This window comes from Salmo trutta, chromosome 3, assembly GCF_901001165.1.
Source record: "Salmo trutta chromosome 3, fSalTru1.1, whole genome shotgun sequence".
In the NCBI taxonomy this organism is placed as follows: Eukaryota; Metazoa; Chordata; class Actinopteri; order Salmoniformes; family Salmonidae; genus Salmo; species Salmo trutta.
Genome location: NC_042959.1, coordinates 66,701,024 through 66,726,251, shown reverse-complemented (window position 1 = coordinate 66,726,251; position 25,228 = coordinate 66,701,024). Strand labels below are relative to the sequence as shown.

At 44.7% G+C, this 25,228-nt stretch overlaps 1 pseudogene; it reads left to right on the top strand.

Annotated features, from left to right (window-relative positions):
* LOC115165859 (serine/threonine-protein kinase Nek11-like) overlaps nucleotides 1-25,228 on the top strand; it is an 80,763-nt pseudogene that overhangs the window by 7,933 nt on the left and 47,602 nt on the right.

The window sequence follows — 25,228 nt, the reverse complement described above, 5'->3', positions numbered from 1 at the left end:
ATTGGTAGGATGGTCAGTTTTACGAGGGTATGTTTGGCAGCATGAGTGAAGGATGCTTTGTTGCGAAATAGGAAGCCAATTCTAGATTTCACTTTGGATTGGAGATGATTGATGTGAGTCTGGAAGGAGAGTTTACAGTCTAACCAGACACCTAGGTATTTGTAGTTGTCCACAAATTCTAAGTTAGAACCGTCCAGAGAAGTTATGCTGGATGGGCGGGCAGGTGCAGGCAGCGATCGGTTGAAGAGCATGCATTTAGTTTTACTTGTGTTTAGGAGCAGTTGGAGACCACGGAAGGAGAGTTGAATGGCATTGAAGCTCGTCTGGAGGGTTGTTAACACAGTGTCCAAAGAAGGGCCAGAAGTATACAGAATGGTGTCGTCTGCGTAGAGGTGGATCAGAGATTCACCAGCAGCAAGAGCGACATCATTTATGTATACAGAGAAAAGAGTTGGCCCAAGAATTGAACCCTGTGGTACCCCCATAGAGACTGCCAGAGGTCCAGACAGTAGGCCCTCCGATTTGACACACTGAACTCTGTCAGAGAAGTAGTTGGTGAACCAGGCGACGCAATCGTTTGAGAAACCAAGGCTACTAAGTCTGCCGATGAGGATGTGGTGATTAACAGAGTCAAAAGCTTTGGCCAGGTCAATGAATACGGCAGCACAGTAATGTTTCTTATCGATGGCGGTTACGATGTCGTTTAGGACCTTGAGCGTGGCTGAGGTGCACCCATGACCAGCTCTGAAACCAGATTGCATAGCGGAGAGGGTGCGGTGGGATTCAAAATAGTCGGTAATCTGTTTGTTGACTTGGCTTTCGAAGACCTTAGAAAGGCAGGGTAGGATGGATATAGGTCTGTAGCAACTTGGGTCAAGAGTGTCACCTCCTTTGAAGAGGGGGATGACAGCAGCTGCTTTCCAATCTATGGGAATCTCAGACGACACGAAAGAGAGGTTGAACAGGCTAGTAATAGGGGTTGCAATAATTTCGGCAGATAATTTTAGAAAGAAAGGGTCCAGATTGTCAAGCCCAGCTGATTTGTAGGGGTCCAGATTTTGCAGCTCTTTCAGAACATCAGCTGAATGGATTTGGGAGAAGGAGAAATGGGGGAGGCTTGGGCGAGTAGCTGTGGGGGGTGCAGTGCTGTTGAATGCAGTAGGGATAGTTAGGTGGAAAGCATGGCCAGCCGTAGAAAAATGCTTGTTGAAATTCTCAATTATAGTGGGCTTATCGGTGGTGACAGAGTTTCCTATCCTCAGTGCAGTGGGCAGTTGGGAGGAGGTGTTCTTATTCTCCATGGACTTTACAATGTCCCAGAACTTTTTAGAGTTGGAGTTGCACGAAGCAAATTTCTGTTTGAAAAAGCTAGCCTTGGCGTTTCTAACTGCCTGTGTGTATTGGTTTCTAACTTCCCTAAAAAGTTGCATATCGCGGGGGCAGTTCGATGCTAATGCAGAACGCCACAGGATATTTTTGTGTTGGTTAAGGGCAGTCAGGTCTGGGGAGAACCAAGGGCTATATCTGTTCCTGGTTCTAAATTTCTTGAAAGGGGCATGCTTATTTAAGATGGAGAGGAAGGCATTTTTAAAAAATAACCAGGCATCCTCTACTGACGGGATGAGGTCAATATCCTTCCAGGATACCAGGGCCAGGTCGATTAGAAAGGCTTGCTCGTTGAAATGTTTCAGGGAGCGTTTGACAGTGATGAGTGGAGGTCGTTTGACCGCTGACCCATTACGGGTGCAGGCAATGAGGCAGTGATCGCTGAGATCTTGGTTGAAAACAGCAGAGGTGTAATTAGAGGGCACATTGGTTAGGATGATATCTATGAGGGTGCCAGTGTTTGCGGCTTTGGGGTTGTACCTGGTGGGTTCATTAATAATTTGTGTGAGATTGAGGGCATCAAGCTTGGATTGTAGAATGGCTGGGGTGTTAAGCATGTCCCAGTTTAGGTAGCCTAGTAGCACGAGCTCTGAAGATAGATGGGGGGCAATCAGTTCACATATGGTGTCCAGAGCACAGCTAGGGGCCGAGGGGGGTCTATAGCAGGCGGCAACGGTGAGAGACTTGTTTTTGGAGAGGTGGATTTTTAAAAGTAGAAGTTCAAATTGTTTGGGTACAGACCTGGATAGCAGGACAGAACTCTGCAAGCTATCTCTGCAGTAGATTGCAACACCGCCCCCTTTGGTCGTTCTATCTTGTCTGAAAACGTTGTAGTTAGGGATGAAGATTTCACAGTTTTTGGTGGACTTCCTAAGCCAAGATTCAGACACAGCTAGGACATCCGGGTTGGCAGAGTGTGCTAAAGCAGTGAATAAAACAAACTTAGGGAGGAGGCTTCTAATGTTAACATGCATGAAACCAAGGCTATTACGGTTACAGAAGTCATCAAAAGAGAGCGCCTGGGGAGTAGGTGTGGAGCCAGGCACTGAAGGGCCTGGATTCACCTCTACATCCCCAGCGGAGCAGAGAAGGATAAGTATGAGGGTACGGCTAAAAGCTATAAGAATTGGTCGTCTGTGACGTCCAGAATAGAGAGAAAAAGGAGCAGGTATCTGGGGGCGATAAAATAGCTTCAAGGTATAATGTACAGACAAAGGTATGGTGGGATGTGAGTACAGAGGAGGTAAACCTAGGCATTTAGTGATTATGAGAGAGATATTGTCTCTAGAAATATCATTGAAACCAGAAGATGTCATAGCATGTGTGGGTGGAGGAACTGAGAGGTTGGATAAGGTATAATGAGCAGGGCTAGAGACTCTACAGTGAAATAAGCCAATAAACACTAACCAGAACAGCAATGGACAAGGCATATTGACATTAAGGAGAGGCATGCTTAGCCGAGTGATCAGAGGGTCCAGTGAGAATCAGACAGCTAGCCGGGCCATAGGTATCAAGCTGGTGGAAGATGGGAGGGAGGTCTGTTTTTAGCCGCCTCGTGCGTTTCCGTCTGTGGGTTAGTGGGGTTCCGTGTGGAAGGGGGGACCTGTCCAAGTTGGCAAAATAGTTAGTTATAGTGGCCCAAGAAAAGTGTCCGACAGACCTATTCAGATCGCAGCCGAAAAGACAGCTAACGATTAGCTGGCCGCAGATGGGCGATCAGGTTACGTCGCGACGGAGGGGCCAGTTGGACAACTCCCTCGGGCAGATAACGTCGGTGATCCAGTCGTGAAGACCCAATGGGGTCTTATATATACTGTATATACACATACAGATCATTATATATACTGTATATACACATACAGATCATTACACACACATCATTATATATACTGTATATACACATACAGATCATTATATATACTGTGTACACACATACAGATCATTATATTTACTGTATATACACATACAGATCATTACACACACATCATTATATATACTGTATATACACATACAGATCATTATATATACTGTGTACACACATACAGATCATTACACACACACTTACATCATTACACACACATCATTATATAAACTGAATATACACATACACATGCAAATGCACACACACACACACACACACACACACACACACACACACACACACACACACACACACACACACACACACACACACACACACACACACACACCTTCTCCACTCCTCTCAGTCTCCAGACCCCATACCTCTGTCAGATTTAGGAAACCTCCCAACCTCTTTGAAGCCAGATTGGTTATCTCATCTGACTGCATGTCCCTCCCTCCCTCCCTCCCTCCCTCCCTCCCTCCCTCCCTCCCTCCCTCCCTCCCTCCCTCCCTCCCTCCCTCCCTCGCTATTCATCAATCCCCCCTCTCTCTCTCCCTCCCTCCCTATTCATCCATCCATCCCTCTCTCCCTCTCCCTCCCTCCCTCCCTATTCATCCCTCCCTCCCTCCCTATTCATTAATCCATCCCTCCCTCCCTCTCTCCCTATTCATCCATCCATCCATCCATCCATCCATCGTCAATCGTCTAACTCACTCTCTCTCTCTTTTCACTCTCTTTTTCTCCTTCCCTCCATTCCATTGGTGCCATGTTTCTTTCTTTCTCTTTATTTCCTTCACTCCCCTCTCGTCCCTCTCACCTCCCCCTCTCCCTTTGCCACTCTCACCTCTCCCTTCTCCCCTCTCCCTTCTCACCTCCTCCCTCTCCCCTCTCCCCTCGCCTCTCTCCCCTCTCACCTCTCGCTTCTCTCCCCTCTCACCTCTCTCCCCTCGCCTCTTTCCCCTGTCCCCTCACCCCTCTCCCCTTTCCCCTGTCCCAGTCCATATTGTAATTTGAACTTCTGGGATCTATCAGGACATGTACATCTGTTTGGGCTTATTCTTCAGTGAGACAGACAACATTTTTAACATATACCTGTAAATCTTTGTAGTGATTTCTCATCTTGTTTTTCAGACTGTCATCACCATGTTACTTATCAGCTAGTGATGTGGCTAGGAGGAGCATAGGAATGCTACCAATGGTTTATTCCCCAGGAGGAAAGTGTGTGTGTGTGTATGTGTGTGTGTGCATGCGTGTGTGTGTGTGTACCTTAATGTGGCTTCCCTCCCCACTGTTCCAGGATTATACCAATGTGATCCAACTAACAGAGACAATAAGAGAATCTGGACACGCTACGTGCTGAGTTATTCCCTGCAGGAACGGCTCGATGATTGATGTGATGTTCATGCCGCATGGCGATAACCCCTGTCCTATGAGATTGAATGGAGGACTTTCTCTGAATTCTGAATGCCCTCCACTGCAATGTGATATTATGAGGGAGACAGAACAATTGCATAAAACAAAAAGCAAAAAACGAAAGCACTGAGTCACATAGACACGTTTATATATTCAATCCATACTCTCAGTTATTTTAATTCGCCAATCGTATTTATATTTCTGCTGAATTACCTTCTGTGACATAACATGCTAAATGTGTAGATGTGCAAAGGCATGGTAAAGTCAGCTGTTTGTTTGTTACATAACCAATGTGCCCTTGAACGGTGCCTCTGCCAGCCTGCCTCTGGCTAGAAGGAGTCATCTATTCTAGAGGTTCCATGTCACACCAACAGATGTGAGCCCTTCTGTGCCATTCTCTGGTCCTCTACGTCAGGAGTTCTTAAACTTTTTCAGCTCAAGATCCAAATAAGAAATGGACCGTTCTCCCGTGACCCAAATCATTCTCCAACGACCCAAATTAAGATGAAATAGTGTGTGATTATAGACGCATTCTGATAACTTGCGACCCACATGCCCAGGGCCCACTTTGGGCCCAGGCCCATAGTTTAAGAAACCCTGCTCCACGTCAATCTCTACCACCAAGGACAAGGTCACTAAACTGCAAACCATTTATCGTGTCATACTGTACATACTGTATGCATGAGAACATGGGAAAGGTGATGGCATGATATCTAATGAAGCACAGTATATGGAGGGTGACTTTGAACGACCCATTTATCACAATGTTCCACCAACATCTCCGCAACCAGCTGACTTCAGCAGTGCTGGAAATCTCCACCAACAGCAGTCTTAGACAGTGTTGAAAATCTCCACCAACAGCAGTCTTAGACAGTGTTGGAAATCTCCACCAACAGCAGTCTTAGACAGCGTTGGAAATCTCCACAAACAGCAGTCTTAGACAGTGTTGGAAATCAACACAAACAGCAGTCTTAGATAGTGTTGGAAATCTCCAACAACAGCAGTCTTAGACAGTGTTGGAAATCTCCACAAACAGCAGTCTTAGACGGTGTTAGAAATCTCCAACAACAGCAGTCTTAGACCGTGTTGGAAATCTCCACAAACAGCAGTCTTAGACAGTGTTGGAAATCTCCACAAACAGCAGTCTTAGACAGTGTTGGAAATCTCCACAAACAGCAGTCTTAGACAGCGTTGGAAACCTCCAACAACAGCAGTCTTAGACAGTGTTGGAAATCTCCACAAACAGCAGTCTTAGACAGCGTTGGAAATCTCCACAAACAGCAGTCTTAGACAGTGTTGGAAATCTCCACAAACAGCAGTCTTAGAGAGTGTTGGAAATCTCCACAAACAGCAGTCTAAAACAGTGTTGGAAATCTCCACCAACAGCAGTCTTAGACAGTGTTGGAAATCTCTACAAACAGCTGTCTTAGACAGCGTTGGCCATGTAGTATATCAAACCATAGCTTGGTCATGAATGATCCCATCCCTCCACTGTCTCCTGGATGACATCTCAGCCCTGCCCACTGATGTGGTAGGGACCCGGAAGTTACTTCAACCTGGGATCACTGGCTAGCTCAGAACAACAGTAAGCCCACACCTACGCTGACATTAACAAGAAGTCAAGGAACGCTCTCAATCTGCAGACAATCATTTCATTCCAGGAAGACAAATAATCTGACCGACTAGCAGACACAGCCAAGCTTGACCATGACTCATTGCAAAGCCAACAGAAGAGGGTGTAAAATATGTTTTCCGGCAGGAAGGAAGAAAGTGGAAGTTAGGTCTTGAATGTCTTACCAGCTGCCACCAGGAACCTGTGAAGAGAGCAGAGAAGACACAACACCAGATGTAACACATTTCACCAACCACACTAACCCTGGATGCCAACCCAACCGCAACATGTGTCATAGTTAGGGCCATGTGTTTTGGTTAATCATGTCAGAAGCCTAAGGAGCTCTCAGTCTCAGAGCAGCATGGCAGGATGTAATTTAGGACATTGCGTTTCCGCTGCCTAACCTTTGCAGAAAGTGAGAGAAAGTGAAGTAGGAAGCTGAATAGAGAGAGACTGAATGAGAACGTAGACTTCACATCAATGACCTGAGGACCAATTTAACCAGAGGCTCTTTGTGCTGCGACAGATCAGTCCTTTCTCTGAGTGGGTCCTGATGAGCTCTTTAAAGGTATGGAAGGAGAGGAGGAGGAGAGGAAGAGAGATAGAGGGGGAGGAAAGGTAGAGGGGGAGGAGAGGTAGAGAGGAAGAGCGGTAGAGGGGGAGGAGAGGTAGAGGAAGAGCAGTAGAGGGGGAGGAGAGGTAGAGAGGAGGAGCGATAGAAAGGAGGAGAGGTAGAGAGGTAGAGAGGATGAGAGGTAGAGAGGAGGAGAACACTTGAAAAACCGGCTGCTCTCCGAGTCTCAGCCTCATTACCATGCAGTTGTGTACAGTGAGGGAAAAAAGTATTTGATCCCCTGCTGATTTTGTACGTTTGCCCACTGACAAAGAAATGATAAGTCTATAATTTTAATGGTAGGTTTATTTGAACAGTGAGAGACAGAATAACAACAAACAAATCCAGAAAAACACATGTCAAAAATGTTATAAATTGATTTGCATTTTAATGAGGGAAATAAGTATTTTACCTCCTCTCAACCAGAAAGATTTCTGGCTCCCAGGTGTCTTTTATACAGGTAACGAGATGAGATTAGGAGCACACCCTTAAAGGGAGTGCTCCTAATCTCAGCTTGTTACCTGTATAAAAGACACCTATCCACAGAAGCAATCAATCAATCAGATTCCAAACTCTCCACCATGGCCAAGACTAAAGAGCTCTCCAAGGACGTTAGGGACAAGATTGTAGACCTACACAAGGCTGGAATGGGCTACAAGACCATCGCCAAGCAGCTTAGTGAGAAGGTGACAACAGTTGGTGTGATTATTCACAAATGGAAGAAACACAAAAGAACTGTCAATCTCCCTCGGCCTGGGGCTCCATACAAGATCTCACCTCGTGTAGTTGCAATGATCATGAGAACGGTGAGGAATCAGCCCAGAACTACACGGGAGGATCTTGTCAATGATCCCAAGGCAGCTGGGACCATAGTCACCAAGAAAACAATTGGTAACACACTACGCAGTGAAGGACTGAAATCCTGCAGCGCCCGCAAGGTCCCCCTGCTCAAGAAAGCACATATACATGCCCGTCTGAAGTTTGCCAATGAACATCTGAATGATTCAGAGGACAACTGGGTGAAAGTGTTGTGGTCAGATGAGACCAAAATGGAGCTCTTTGGCATCAACTCAACTCGTCGTGTTTGGAGGAGGAGGAATGCTGCCTATGACCCCAAGAACACCATCCCCACCGTCAAACATGGAAGTGGAAACATTATGCTTTGGGGGTGTTTTTCTGCGAAGGGGACAGGACAACTTCACTGCATCAAAGGGACGATGGACGGGGCCATGTACCGTCAAATCTTGGGTGAGAACCTCCTTCCCTCAGCCAGGGCATTGAAAATGGGTCGTGGATGGGTATTCCAGCATGACAATGACCCAAAACACACGGTCAAGGCAACAAAGGAGTGGCTCAAGAAGAAGCACATTAAGGTCCTGGAGTGGCCTAGCCAGTCTCCAGACCTTAATCCCATAGAAAATCTGTGAAGGGAGCTGAAGGTTCAAGTTGCCAAAAGTCAGCCTCGAAACCTTAATGACTTGGAGAAGATCTGCAAAGAGGAGTGGGACAAAATCCCTCCTGAGATGTGTGCAAACCTGGTGGCCAACTACAAGAAACATCTGACCTCTGTGATTGCCAACAAGGCTTTTGCCACCAAGTACTAAGTAATGTTTTGCAGAGGGGTCAAATAGTTATTTCCCTCATTAAAATGCAAATCAATTTATAACATTTTTGACATGCGTTTTTCTGGATTTGTTTGTTGTTGTTCTGTCTCTCACTATTCAAATAAACCTACCATTAATATTATAGATTGATCATTTCTTTGTCAGTGGGCAAATGTACAAAATCAGCAGGGGATCAAATACTTTTTCCCTCACTGTATGATCTTAATTTGATCACCATGTTGCAGGAGAACTTTCCAGGAAATGTAAAATCTTTAGTGTATTTTTAAAAATACTTCTTAAGTTTGTTATTTCCCCTTTAAAATGTCATACTTGATTTTCCTTTATGAAAAATGTATCAACCCCTACAGAAATGTCCATGAATTATAATCACTTAATTCACATTTCCTGTTGCTGCAGGATTATTTTCCTACTGTAGCAAACTGGCTCAAATTAAGATCCTACATGTGTATATGGTTGTTTTGATCCTGTCATGCACTTATCATGTTATAAAGTCATGGCTTCGTGATTTTCTTATATAACACCATGGCTTGGAATCACTCCATACAGCGCTAACATGATTACATGGTCACTGTGGTTCCCTGCACCAGAGCAGCACACCTCTCTCTTCAAACTGTTCCAAGCTAGAGATAGGTCACGGGGGAATGTCTGAAGTGTCAGAGCATGGAACAAGTGATTGATCTGTGCCCCCTCCTTCTCCACCCCCCTTCTCTCGCTCTCACTCTCTCTCCGTTTTTCTTTTCATCTTGTCAAAGTGTTTGCTGTATAGATTACAGCAGGTGGGGGTCCTGTCCTCCAGTCTTTCTCCTACTAGACTACAGCAGGTAGGGGTCCTGTCCTCCAGTCTTTTTCCTTCTACAGTAGAGTACAGCAGGTAGGGGTCCTGTCCTCCAGTCTTTCACCTACTAGATAACAGCAGGTAGGGGTCCTGTCCTCCAGTCTTTCTCCTACTAGATTACAGCAGGTAGGGGTCATGTCCTAAAGTCTTTCTCCTACTAGATTACAGCAGGTAGGGGTCCTGTCCTCCAGTCTTTCTCCTACTAGATTTGGTATTTGGTATTTTATTAGGATCCCCATTAGCTGTTGCAAAAGCAGCAACTACTCTTCCTGGGGTCCACACAGAACATAAAACATGACATAATACAGAACATTAAATACAGTCGTGGCCAAAAGTGTTGAGAATGACACAAATATTAATTTCCACAAAGTTTGCTGCTTCATTGTCTAGATATTTTTGTCAGATGTTACTATGGAATACTGAAGTATAATTACAAGCATTTCATAAGTGTCAAATGCTTTTATTGACAATTGCATGAAGTTGATGCAAAGAGTCAATATTTGCTGTGTTGACCCTTCTTTTTCAAGACCTCTGCAATCAGCCCTGGCATGCTGTCAATTAACTTCTGGGCCACATCCTGACTGATGGCAGCCCATTCTTGCATAATCAATGCTTGGAGTTTGTCAGAGTTTGTGGGGTTTTGTTTGTCCACCCGCCTCTTGAGGATTGACCACAAGTTCTCAATGGGATTAAGGTCTGGGGAGTTTCCTGGCCGATGTTATGTTCCCCGAGCCACTTAGTTATCACTTTGCCTTATGGCAAGGTGCTCCATCATGCTGGAAAATACATTGTTCGTCACCAAACTGTTCCTGGATGGTTGGGAGAAGTTGCTCTCGGAGGATGTGTTGGTACCACTCTTTATTCATGGCTGTGTTCTTAGGCAAATTTGTGAGTGAGCCCACTTTCTTGGCTGAGAAGCAACCCCACACATGAATGGTCTCAGGATGCTTTACTGTTGGCATGACACAGGGCTGATGGTAGCGCTCACCTTGTCTTCTCTTGTAACGCCCTGGCCATAGAGAGGGGTTTTTGTTCTTTATTTTGGTTAGGCCAGGGTGTTACATTGGGTGGGCATTCTATGTTCATTTTCTATGTTGTCTGTTTCATTGATTTTGGCCGTGTGGCTTCCAATCAGGCACAGCTGTTGTTGGTTGTTGCTGATTGGGAGTCACACATAAGTGCCTGTTTTTCCGTTGGGGTTTTGTGGGTAATTGTTTCTGATTCGTTTCGCACCTGACAGGGCTGTTTTGGCTGTCGGTTTTCTTGTTTTTTGTATCGTGTTCTTACGTTAATTAAATAACTATGATGAACACTAACTCCGCTGCGCCTTGGTCTACTCTCTCTCCCGACGGCCGTTACATCTCTGGACAAGCTTTTTGCCGGATGCACCAAACAATCGGAAAGGGGATTCATCAGAGAAAATTACTTTACCCCAGTCCTCAGCAGTCCAAGCCCTGTACCTTTTGCAGAATATCAGTCTGTCCCTGATGTTTTTCCTAGAGAGAAGTGGCTTCTTTGCTGCCCTTCTTGACACCAGGCCATTCTCCAAAAGTCTTCGCCTCACTGTGCGTGCAGATGCACTCACACCTGCCTGCTGCCATTCCTGAGTAAGCTCTGTATTGGTGGTACCCCGATCCCGCAGCTGAATCAACTTTAGGATACGGTCCTGGCGCTTGCTGGACTTTCTTGTGCGCCCTGAAGCCTTCTTCACAACAATTGAACCGCTCTCTTTGAATTTCTTGATGAATGGTTGATTTAGGTGCAATCTTACTGGCAGCAATATCCTTGCCTGTGAAGCCCTTTTTGTGCAAAGCAATGATGACGGCACGTGTTTCCTTGCAGGTAACCATGGTCGACAGAGGAAAACAATGATTCCAAGCACCACCCTCCTTGTGAAGCTTCCAGTCTGTTATTCGAACTCAATCAGCTTGACAGAGTGATCTCCAGCCTTGTCCTTGTCAACATTCACACCTGTGTTAACGAGAGAATCACTGACATGATGTCAGCTGGTCCTTTTGTGGCAGGGCTGATATGCAGTGGAAATGTTTTTTTGGGATTCAGTTAATTTGCATGGCAAAGAGGGACTTTGCAATTAATTGCAATTCATCTGATCACTCTTCATAACATTCTGGAGTATTTGCCATCATACAAACTGAGGCAGCAGACTTTGTGAAAATGTATATTTGTGTCATTTTCAAAACTTTTGGCCACGACTGTAGACAAGAACAGCTCAAGGACAGAACTACATACATTTTTTTTAAAGGCACACGTAGACTACATATCAATGCAGGTCAAGTAGGGGAGAGGCGTTGTGCCATGAGGTGTTGCTTTATCTGTTTTTTGAAAACAGGTTTGCTGCTAATTTGAGCAATATGAGATGGAACAGAGTTCCATGCAATAATGGCTCTATATAATACTGTATGCTTTCTTGAATTTGTTCTGGATTTGGGGACTGTGAAAAGACCCCTAGTGGCATGTCTGGTGGGGTAAGTCTGTGTGTCAGAGCTGTGTGTAAATTGACTATGCAAAAAATTTGGGATTTTCAACACGTTAATGTTTCTTATAAAAAGAAGAAGTGATGCAGTGAGTTTCTCCTCAACTCTCAACCAATCATCAGTCATTTGGGTTTGTGCAGTACATGTTGAGTGCCCTTCTCTATAAGCATGCTGAAAGTCTGTTGTTAATTTGTTTACAGAGAAATACCATTGTATTTGGTCAAACATAATTTTTTCCAACAGTTTGCTAAGAGCTAGCAGCAAGTTTATAGGTCTGCTGTTAGAACCAGTAAAGGCAGCTTTACAAACTTTTGGGTAGCGGAATTACTTTGGCTTCCCTCCAGGCCTGAGGACAAGGACTTTAGGCTCAGATTAAAGATATGACAGAAAAATCAAATCCAATAAAATCAAATTTTATTTGTCACATACACATGGTTAGCAGATGTTAATGCGAGTGTAGCGAAATGCTTGTGCTTCTAGTTCCGACCATGCAGTAATATCTAACAAGTAATCTAACCTAACAATTTCACAACAACTACCTTATGCACACAAGTGTAAAGGAATGAATAAGAATATGTACATAAAAATATATGAATGAGTGATGGCCGAACGGCATAGGCAAGATGCAGTAGATGGTATAGAGTACAGTATATACATATGAGATGAGTAATGTAGGGTATGTAAACATTATATAAAGTGGCATTGTTTAAAGTGGCTAGTGATACATTTATTACATCAATTTTTCATTATTAAAGTGGCTAGAGTACTGCCAACATACTGAGTCAGTATGTTGGCAGCAGCCATTCAATGTTAGTGATGGCCTGATGGCCTTGAGAGAGAAGCTGTTTTTCAGTCTCTCGGTCCCTGCTTTGATGCACCTGTACTGACCTCGCCTTCTGGATAATAGCGGGGTGAACAGGCAGTGGCTTGGGTGGTTGTTGTCCTTGATGATCTTTTTGGCCTTCCTGTGACATCGGGTGGTGTAGGTGTCCTGGAGGGCAGGTAGTTTGCCCCCAGTGATGCGCTGTGCAGACCTCCCTACCCTCTGGAGAGCCTTACGTTTGAGGGCGGAGCAGTTGCCGTACCAGGTGGTAATGCAGCCCGACAGGATGCTCTTGATTGTGCATCTGTAAAAGTTTGTGAGTGTTTTGGTGACAAGCCGAATTTCTTCAGCCTCCTGAGGTTGAAGAGGCGCTGCTGCGCCTTCTTCACCATGCTGTCTGTATGGGTGGACCATTTCAGTTTGTCTGTGATGTGTACACAGAGGAACTTAAAACTTTGCACCCTCTCCACTACTGTCCCGTTGATGTGAACAGGGGGCTGCTCCCTCTGCTGTTTCCTGAAGTCCACAATCATCTCCTTTGTTTTGTTGACATTGAGTGTGAGGTTATTTTCCTGACACCACACTCCGAGGGCCCTCACCTCCTCCCTGTAGGCCGTCTTGTCGTTGTTGGTAATCAAGCCTACCACTGTAGTGTCGTCTGCAAACTTGATGATGAGTTGGAGGCGTGCATGGCCACGCAGTCATGGGTGAACAGGGAGTACAGGAGAGGGCTGAGAACGCACCCTTGTGGGGCCCCAGTGTTGAGGATCAGCGGGGTGGAGATGTTGTTACCTACCCTCACCACCTGGAGGCGGTCCGTCACGAAGTCCAGGAGCCAGTTGCACAGGGCGGGGTTGAGACCCAGGGTGATGACGAGTTTGGAGGGTACTATGGTGTTAAATGCTGAGCTGTTGTCGATGAACAGAATTCTTACATAGGTATTCCTCTTGTCCAGATGGGTTAGGGCAGTGTGCAGTGGGATTCCGATTGTGTTGTCTGTGGATCTATTGGGGCGGTAAGCAAATTGGAGTGGGTCTAGGGTGTCAGGTAGGGTGGAGGTGATATGGTCCTTGACTAGTTAGCTCAGTTACCTTTGCTTTCTTGGGAACATGAACAATGGTGGCCCTCTTGAAGCATGTGGGAACAGCAGACTGGGATAAGGATTGATTGAATATGTCCGTAAACAAACCAGCCAGCTGGTCATGCGCATGCTGTGAGGGCGCGGCTGGGGATGCCGTCTGGGCTGGCAGCCTTGTGAGGGTTAACACGTTTAATTGTTTTACTCACGTTGGCTGCAGTGAAGGAGAGCTCGCAGGTTTTGGTAGCGGGCCGTGTCAGTGGCACTGTGTTGTCCTCAAAGCGAGTAAAGAAGTTGTTTAGTTTGTCTGGGAGCAAGACATTGTGGTCCGCAACGGGGCTGGTTTTACTTTTGTAGTCCGTGATTGACTGTAGACCCTGCCACATACCTCTTGTGTCTGAGCCGTTGAATTGCGACTCTACTTTGTCTCTATACTGACGCTTAGCTTGTTTGATTGCCTTGCGGAGGGAATAGCTACACTGTTTGTATTCGGTCATGTTTCCGGTCACCTTGCTCTGATTAAAAGCAGTGGTTCGTGCTTTCAGTTTTGCGCGAATGCTGCCATCAATCCACTGTTTCTGTTTGGGGAATGTTTTAATAGACGCTATGGGTACAACATCACCGATGCACTTGCTAATAAACTCACTCACCAAATATGCGTATTCATCAATGTTATTGTCCGATGCTATGCGGAACATATCCCAGTCCATGTGATTGTTGCAATCTTGAAGCGTGGAATCCGATTGTTCGGACCAGCGTTGAACAGACCTGAGCCCGGGCGCTTCCTGTTTTAGTTTCTGTCTATAGGCTGGGAGCAACAAAATGGAGTCGTGGTCAGATTTTCTGAAAGGAGGGCGGGATTTATATGCATTGCGGAAGTTAGAATAACAATGATCCAGGGTTTTGCCAGCCCGGGTCGAGCATTCGATATGCTGATAAAATTTAGGGAGCCTTGTTTTCAGATTATCCTTGTTAAAATTCCCAGCCACAATAAATGCAGCCTCAGGATATGTGGATTCCAGTTATCATAGAGTCAAATGTAGTTCTTTCAGGGCCGTTGATGTGTCTGATTGGGGCGGGATATACACAACTGTGATTATAATCGAAGAGATAGGAGAGGCTATAGAGTCAGCTACCATCCTCAGTAGCTTTCCATCTAAGTTGTCAATGCCAGGAGGTTTGTCATTATTGATCGTTAACAATAATTTTTCCACCTCTCCTTACTTTACAAAATTCTAACTTGCAAGGCTTTTCTTTCATTATTTGTTTTTTTATGCATTAATACGATGGCTCACGGTTCGTTGTTGACATTTCCATCCTAAGTTAGCCCACTTTGCCAATTAAGTAATCATTAAAATGGTTGGCAACATCAAATGGTTTTGTGATGAATAAGCCATCTGATTCGATGAAAGATGGAGTTGAATTTGTCTTTCTGCCCATAATTTCATTTAATGTGCTCTAAAGTTTTTTCCGTCATTCTTTATATCATTGATCTCGCTTCCTAATACAGTTTCTTCTTCTTTTTGTTGAGACAGACTTATTTAACCACTCCTTTTGCCCCATCTCTTTCAACCATGCAGTTTTTCAAGTTCTCATCAATCCATGGAGCCTTAACAGTTCTAACAGTCAGTGTCAGGTATGCGTAAATGGCTGTACGGGAGTCAGGCGCAGGAGAGCAGATATTGGGTAGCAAACGGAGCCTTTTATTTAGGCGAACCAAAAACACACGGCACAACGAATACGAAATACAATAGACTGTTTGACATAACCCAGCGCAACCAGTCTAATGTGCGCATACATCAAACAATAAACAATCCCACACAAAGACATGGGGGGGAACAGAGGGTTAAATACACAACAAGTGATTGAGGGGATTGAACCAAGTGTGAGGAAAACAAGACAAAACAAATGGAAAATGAAAAGTGGATCGATGATGGCTAGAAGACTGGGGACGCCATCTGTCGATAAAACTCCCAGCCGCGCCTGAATCGACGAGCGCCTTATGCTGGGAATGTGGAGAAAACTCAGGAAAATAAACATGCAAAAACAGGTGTACAACAGAGGGCTCTGGATGAGAGTGGTGCATGCTCACCTGGGGCAACGCCAGAGTACTCTGCCTGCTGCCTCGACCCCTAGAGGAACCAACACGGCACCGACCAGCAGTGTGACCTCTGCAGCCACAGATGGTACACGTGAAAGCCCCTCCTCCGGCCTCCTTGAGCGCAGCCCCTCCCAGCTCCATAGGCACCGGAGCAGTGGTGCTGGGAGAGGGAATTGACAGAGCCCTCTCTGGACGTCCGTGGGTGACCAGCAGGTTATCCAACCTAATGGACATGTCCACCAGCTGGTCAAAGGTGACGGTGGTATCCCTGCAGGCCAACTCCTGACGGACATCCTCGCGCAGGCTTCAATGGTAGTGGTCGATAAGGGCCCTGTTGTTCCAACCTGCTCCCGCGGCCAGGGTTCGAAATTCCAGGGCGAACTCCTGGGCGCTCCTCGTCCCCTGCCTCAGGTGGAAAAGACGTTCACCCGCCGCTCTACCCTCGGGCGGGTGGTCGAAGACTGCCCAGAAGCGGCGGGTGAACTCCGTGAAGTCGTCTAACACCACATCTCCTTCTCCCCACATGGCGTTGGCCCACTCCAGAGCTCTCCCTGAGAGGCACGAGACGAGGGCGGACACCCTCTCCCTCCCCAAGGGAGCCGGGTAAACGGTGCCCAGGTATAGGTCCAGCTGTAGCAGGAAACCCTGGCACCGTGCCGCCGTCCCATCAAACTCCCCAGGAAGGGCGAGACGCATCGCACTGGGACCGGGTACAGGAGGGACGAGTAGTGGGAACCCCTGTTGTGCTGGTGGAGGTGCTGGAGGAACTCCCTGTCTCTTCCAGCGGTCCATCGTCTGGATGACGCAGTCCATGGCTGCGCCGAGATGGTGAATCAACGCTGTGTGCTCCTGGACGTGCTCCTCGACTCCGCTCCCATAGGTACCTGCTCCTGCTGACTCCATTTGGTGGTGTGGGATTCTGTCAGGTATGCGTAAATGGCTGTACGGGAGTCAGGCGCAGGAGAGCAGATATTGGGTAGCAAACGGAGCATTTTATTTAGGCGAACCAAAAACACACGGCACAACAAACACGAAATACAATACGGGTTGACATAACCCAGCGCAACCAGTCTAACGTGCGCATACATCAAACAATAAACAATCCCACACAAAGACATGGGGGGAACAGAGGGTTAAATACACAACAAGTGATTGAGGGGATTGAACCAGGTGTGAGGAAAACAAGACAAAACAAATGGAAAATGAAAAGTGGATTGATGATGGCTAGAAGACCGGCGACGCTGACCCGACCTCGGCGGAAGTCGTGACAGTCAGTTTCTTAACAGGTGCATGTTTATCAATAATTGAAAGAAGCAATTTAAGAAATTAATCAAGTACAGTGTCTGGATGCTCTTTATTAATCACATCAGACCAACAAATATTTTTTACATCAATCACAAAGGAGTCACAGCAAAATATTTTGTATGATCTCTTATACTTTATTTTAGGCTCAGCTGTTTGAACTTTGGTTTACCTGGATATAGCCACTATATTGTGATCAGTGCATCCAATGGGTACGGATACAGCTCTAGAACAAAGTTCTACAGTATTAGTAAAAATGTGATTCGTACATGTGGAGGACCCCCCCCCCCCCCCCCCCAGATTACAGCAGGGGGGGGTACTGTACTCCAGGCTTTCTCCTACTAAAGTAGATTACAGCAGGTAGGGGTCCTGTCTTCTAGTCTTTCTCCTACTAGATTACAGCAGGTAGGGGTCCTGTCCTCCAGTCTTTCTCCTACTAGATTACAGCAGGTAGGGGTCCTGTCCTCCAGTCTTTCTCCTACTACAGTAGATTACAGCAGGTACGGGTCCTGTCCTCCAGTCTTTCTCCTACTAGATTACAGCAGGTAGGGGTCCTGTCCTCCAGTCTTTCTCCTAATAGATTACAGCAGGTAGGGGTCCTGTCCTCCAGTCTTTCTCCTACTAGATTACAGCAGGTAGGGGTCCTGTCCTCCAGTCTTTCTCCTACTACATTAGATTACAGCAGGTACGGGTCCTGTTCTCCAGTCTTTCTCCTACTAGATTACAGCAGGTAGGGGTCCTGTCCTCCAGTCTTTCTCCTACTACAGTAGATTACAGCAGGTAGGGGTCCTGTCCTCCAGTCTTTCTCCTACTACAGTAGATTACAGCAGGTACGGGTCCTGTTCTCCAGTCTTTCTCCTACTAGATTACAGCAGGTAGGGGTCCTGTCCTCCAGTCTTTCTCCTACTACATTAGATTACAGCAGGTAGGGGTCCTGTCCTCCAGTCTTTCTCCTACTACAGTAGATTACAGCAGGTAGGGGTCCTGTCTTCCAGTCTTTCTCAAAAAATGATGGTGTACAAGACACCTGTCTGATTGGCGCCTGTCTGAGTGGACTGATCCATTGTGGAGGCCGTGGGAATGGCACAGTCCATCAGTCTAACAGATTTGCAGATGAAATTGTGTATGGTTATATTATGTAAGAACCATGGTGCTGTCACGCCCTGACCTGAGAGAGCCATTATTCTCTGTTTGGTTAGGTCAGGGTGTGACATGGGGTGGGCATTCTATGTGTTGTATGTCTATGTTGTCTTTTTCTTTGATTGGCCGAGTATGGTTTCCAATCAGAGGCAGCTGTCATTCGTTGTCTCTGATTGGGAATCATACTTAGGCAGCCCTTTTTCCCACAGTCAGTTGTGGGATCTTGTCTTTGTGTTGCATGTGTTTGCACGCCTAGCTTTTCGTTCATTGTATTGTTTATTGTTTTTGCTGGTTCACATTGAAAATTAAGTATGATGAACCCAACTCACGCTGCGCCTTGGTCTACCTTTAACGACAAACGTCACAGGTGCAACACAAATCAAAATGATATTATTTTATAACAAATGCGCTTTCTTCCACGTTGGATAGTGGTTACTGTCCTGAAACACATCAGGTTCTGAAACACATCAGTGTGCTGTTGAATTTGCGTTTTTTTCCTAGACCATGTTGCTATGTGCATAATAGCAAAGTTAACCAGCATATTGGCGTTGAGAACAATGCGGCTGAGGCAGCAGTGGAGTTAGGAGACGAGAAAACAGCCTTAATTGTCTAAGAAAAGTGAGGAGAGAGGAAACCCCAACTTAATTAGGTCTATAATCAACAGTTTTACTGTTAAATATGCCTGGCTTTGTAAATCTTCCATTTATATCTACAGAAATAACACAGATCCTGCTTCTGTTGTCTGTTTGACTGTTTGATTAATAGCCTACTGATTCTGTGAGCAATAAGCCTCACACAACCACATGTCGGATAAAGAATTCCACAAATTCCTCTGTTTTTAATCTTTGCTGTGCTGTAATAAAGGCTTTACCCTTTTTTTCATTAGACCAGCCTCTCTGGCATTATTTATCATTTATTTAATGTTGTTTACTCTGTTCCAAATTGTCCCCAAAATGATATTTATTAAAAATAATCCTCCTTTTTCCTTGATCTCCTTCTTGTAATTATTACTATTATTATGATCAGCATTATAATAGTAAGTCATGTCGTTATCATTAGTAGGCTTAGTATAGCAGCCTTGTATAACCACCATCGAGCTGTAGGCCTAAGAGCGCATTCTGTTTAGTCTTAATACTGTAACTTACTGAGGCCTTAGGCCTATATTTCAACACTTATATAGGCTACTGCAATAAATAGGCCTAAACTGCCCCATTTCGTAAATTGCGTTCACAAATAAATGTGACTGTTTTTAGTCTTTGCTGTAATAAAGGCTTTACAAGAAAAAAACGAAAATGGAAACTAAAACTAAAATTATGCTTGTAATTTATTTGATGTTGTTTACATTGTTCCAAATGGTAAGAAATGTTTTATTGTAATCTAACAGCACCTGTTTGGCACACATATGCATGAAGCGCTTGTTCCTTACCTTCTTTTTCTTTATCTCCAGTATTTTCCACAACTCCCCTTTTACCTCCTGAGCAACCAGTAAACATTCCCCCGTATCAAGTTTGTTTGTCACATCCTGTGCATCCATTTTGCTGTCATGCGTTATGGTGTTCAGAGTTTGTTATAACCAATTTATTGATGTGATTATAATATGCTATAGGTCAGGCCCTATTAGTCACGTACATGCGATGCATACATGTGTCACGTAAAGAGAGCAAGGGTTTAGGTAATAGGGAATGTTTTTCCTAAACAAATTAGGAATTAAGGAAACATAACTTTTCAGTCAGAAATGGCTGTGATTATGTTTCAGCAACACGGACAGCACGATACACACTGTTGATGTTCTGTGGTGGTCGCTGCAGCAGGGAGGAGAGAGACAACAGGTGCTAGTCACACTTGTTTTTAACACAGCGCAGCAAGTCTGATCCAGGAGGCATAATCAAATCAATTGCAGTCGGACTCCCTCTAGTCATTTCTGTGTCTTAAGTATTTCATTAAACAGTTTGCTTAAAGCATTTTTAGCCGGGGACAGTCCTACCTGACACAGATACAGCTTATGTTGTTCCATCACCCCCCATATACACACAGATGCATGCAGTCATGCTCGTAGGCATGTGCACACACACACACACACACACACACACACACACACACACACACACACACACACACACACACACACACAAGCACACACACACACACACACACAAGCACACTGGCAGAGCATCATAACCTACTCAGTGCCTCTCAGAATGAACCAGTGAGGACATTACTCGTCCCACACCCCTACAGTTCCATTAAGAAGTTCACTGGTGCTGTTCTGTTCTCTCTGGAAGTCCCATTAGAGAGAATGAAGCCAGCTCAGATCTCATTCCAGCTTATCCTCACAGACAGTTAAATGGTCACAATGGCAGCTGACAGAGGACCGTTCTGTCTGGAGTGTAAAATCGAGACGATGATTCAGAGCTCTCTTAGTGTTGATGCACTTAGCTCTTACAGTTAGAGTTGATGCACATTTCCCCCAGAATGGAAATTAATGAACTCATGGACGTATCGGAATGGGTATTTTGCAAAAGGTTTTCCACAATGTGTATCAACAATAGTGTGTTGGTGGGTGTGTGCGTGCATGCACCTGTGTACACTTGCATGCATTTATTGTGATGTGGGTATCTGTATGAATATCTGAGTCTGTTGCTATAATATTCTATGCTCTAGGACAGGGACTCGGACTGTCATCTGGAGGAAGTGAGAGAAGCAGGGCAGAGCTTGCCTGAGACGCAGGTCACTGATTGGCTGATCCAGCTTCTGCTTGGACTCCACTACATGCATAACAGGTTCATACTGTATTTATACTTTTAAAGTCCAAGACTCCCTTGGTCAAAAATGAAGAGTACATAAGGGGGAGGTCTAAGAACCACAGGGATCTAAACAAGGATATATTTTGGACTTCAAAGTATCATGATTGCATTGTGCAAGGTTTATTACTGCCTGTCGGCTGATGTCTGTTTGTCCTGCCTCCTCCGTCCCAGGCGTATCCTCTACAGAGATCTGAAAGCCAAAAATATCTTCCTGAAAAGGAACATAGTTAAAATTGGTGAGTTCCAATGCAGCAGGGGCCCATGGGAGTTTTTTTGTTTGTTTGAAATCTTTGCTAGTCCTTAAAAGTGCAGGGAGGCTGTGTCACGCCTGTTAAATTCAAAGGCTCTCTCCATATGTCTGCGGCATACAATTATCTACAAAGGTAATGGATGAATACAAAACTGTTGAAGTTACACACAGTTTATACACAGCACACAGTTTATACACAGCACACAGTGTATACACAGCACACAGTTTATGCACAGCACACCATCTGTAGCCCACTGTGTAAATCACTGCCAGTTGTTTGCTTACAAGATTTAGATCAAATATGTAATTCACTTTAACAAATTAAGACAATAGAACATAATAAGGGCATGCACTTTAATGTGCTAATGGTTTCAATTCCAAACGGAAAATGTGCGGATGGTTCAATTCCAAACAGAAAATGGTCTACTTTAATGTGCTAATAGTTCAATTCCAAACAGAAAACTGTCTTTCTTTCCTCTTCCTATGATGACTCATCCTTGTCACTCGAAAGAGGACTGGATAGGTGAAAGCAATATGGCAGACACTTCTTTCAGCCTTGTTATTGTCCTTCTGCATAGTGCTCACACCCATCCCCCTGGTCCTTTCAGATGGGATCAATGAGGGCACAGGAAATAGGAACAGGTTCCAGTTTGGAAATAATCACCTCATAATGCTTGATAAATTCCTCTGCTTAGTCTAGATTTAGCATTATTAGGTAATGTATTGTTGCTGTTTATTGTTCTTTGTTTTGTTTCCTACCTTATGCAAATTGCACTCTACAAATATAATATATTATTATTATTATTATAAGTGTTGCTCTTCCTCTGTTCAGGTGATTTTGGGGTGTCCTGTCTGCTGATGGGGTCATGTGACCTGGCCACCACCTTCACGGGCACGCCTTACTACATGAGCCCTGAAGTACTGAACCACCACGGTTACGACTCCAAGTCTGATATCTGGTAGGAAGGTGGAGCAGCACACTGAGGCTCAAAGACAGAAAGGTCAAAGTTAGGTTAAAGTTCAAATGTAAAGAAAGGTAAGGTTAGATAGGTTGAACGATGAGTGGACATTGACATTTATCTTGATGCTGCACTGTTTGTTTATGTGTGTAGTAACTTTCTTAACACTTGTAACGCTTGTTTTGTGTTGTGGCAGCCACCACAAGTTTTATTATGTGAATGTTTGTCATGTTTAAAACTTTTAATGAAGCAAACACCTTTAGAGCTCTGCGTTTTGAAGATGAGTTCTTTTTTGATTCTCATACCCCTCCGAACCTCAAGAGAGTTGTTGACATCCAGTTTCCTCCTCCGTCTCTCTGCTTCCCGCTAAGGCTACAGGTGCTGAGTTCAGAATGCTGTGTAATGCTGTCACGTATCAAGGAAGACTCTCATTGTGAGATTTGGCTGGCATTTCCTGAGAACTTGCTACTCACTTCAAAGCAGTCCAAAAGGAGCATGGCTAAGAGGCACTTTGGATATGGACTGGAATATGTGATGAGTAATGAAGTGTAGAAGAGGGGTAGAAATGGATTCATGTATAATGATGAATGGAGTCGATACGGCCGTTGGTCTGATCAGCAGGAGAGCATAAAGAACACCTTTAATACCAAGAGCGACTATAGATCCCTCATTTTTCACTGCAGTCTGAAGTGCAAGCAAGCATCTACTGAACTCAAAGTTCTTTGAAAAGAATACAACAGTGGTAACTGTACATGACTTCCTTCAGCACCAGTGCTCCATGGTTTCAAATAATAGTCTTTTTGAGAAGTTATTCATGAAGAAGAATCTGATTTCTTGGAGAAAAATAAGTACAGCCGGTAGAACATAGTACTGAATGGAGACAAAAGCACTGGCAACTCTGCACTATCCCTCCCAGCTGCCAGCAGCGTCGTTCCATCCCTGGCCTTCCTTCCTCCCTTCTTTCCCTATTCATCTGTTTTCAAGAGGAAATTACCACTAATCCCAGAGTGGGAGTGGAAAATAGGCTTATTTTATCCGACAGAGAGGAAGAGAGACGGACAGAGAGGAAGAGAACAAGAAGCCAATTGAGGAGATGGTGGTGATCTCAGACACTGATACACAGCCCTCTGGGTAGTCTGTTGCCTCCCACTCCTCCTCACTCCGCAAGGCTCAGCGTCTCTTCCCATAGACCACACTAATGAGAGAGGAAGTGGTCACCTCACGCCTCGACCGCTCTACTGTACCACAGTAGAAAGAGTACGAGGATTAGAGCAACAAGTAGAGTCACAACTCTGTTAGGTCACAATGAGACAATGACTGGTGATAGATGTTTGAAATCCCTGTAATACATGGATGTCCACTCCTCTTCCCAATCTCTTCTTCTTATTTTACATCAAATAATACAATTATTACTTGATATAAAAACAATGGAACATTTGATATGGAAAATAAGATGGAGGCTTCCAGGGAAATGTAGATGATATTGTTTGTTTATCCTCCATTATGGTATCTGAATACATTCATATTCATTGTAGAATCACTCTGTCCATTTATATTACTTGCATTGTTGTTCTGGTGAACTGTGTGGCAGGATGCAATAAAACAAGAGATTAAGAGAGAGTGATATTAAAGACAAAGAGGTGGATGATTGACAAATAATACCTTTAACTCTCTAACTTCCATCTTCTTCCTGCCATCGTTTGGTTATCTCTCTAATCCATCAAGAGTAATAACGGGAGCTAGTATATTCATTCACATATGTCTGGCGGGCTATTATTATTCTCCCATCTAATCTGTTTATTCATGGCCACTTTCCTTTGATGCCAAACAACCTGCAGGAGAAGGGAGCTTTATTACACCTCAATATAAGATGTGTACAGTTCCATTACCAGATGTGTGTCACGTCCTGACCAGTAAAAGGGGTTATTTGTTATTGTAGTTTGGTCAGGACGTGGCAGGGGGTATTTGTTTTATGTGGTTCGGGCTGGTTGTGTTAGTAGTTGGGTGTTTGATTTATTATTCCGGGTTTTGGGCACTGTTGTATGTTAATGTATTTCTATGTTTAGTCTAGTCATTTGTATTTCTATGTTTAGGTAATTGGGGGTTGGACTCTCAATTGGAGGCAGGTGTTTTCTAGTTGCCTCTGATTGAGGGTCCTATAAATAGGTATGTGTTTGTGTTAGTATTTTGTGGGAGATTGTTCTTGTTTAGCTATGTGTGCCTGACAAGACTGTCAAGTTCGTTTTGTGTTTGTATACGTTTTTGGTGTTTTTCCTTCTTCACTTTAATAAAAGAAGATGAGTGTACATTTTCCCGCTGCGTCTTGGTCTCAACCCTACGACAACCATGACAGAATCTCCCACCAAACACGGACCAAGCAGCGGAGGAAGGAGCAACAGTTGGACTGTCGGGAGTTTTGGACTTGGGAGGAGATTCTGGCCGGAGAGGGTCCATATCCTGGAAACATAACACATATCACAGCAATATAAATACTTCCTAAAGCTGATTGATTGGTTGATTTATTGGGGTGGCTCCAAAGGTCAAATGGGCGGAGCTATGGTACCAGAATCACAGACTAATCAAACCTACTGGCTGGTTGGATTTACTCAATGCTAAATTGACTTCCTGTCATAGTTCACTTTTTTCCACAGCACATTTTCTGTGTTCATAACCTTTTCTACCATGACAGGTTAGAAAGACACACACACACACACACACACACACACACACACACACACACACACACACACTCAGACAGGAATATGAAGCTCACTGAAACGTAAAGCCAGCTAAGCTCATGTGAGATGTCAAATAATGTACTGTATCTGACAAGCATATACAGTGGCTTCGGAAAGTATTCAGACTCCTTGACTTTTTCCACATTTTGTTAGGTTACAGCCTTATTCTAAAATGGATTACATTATTTAT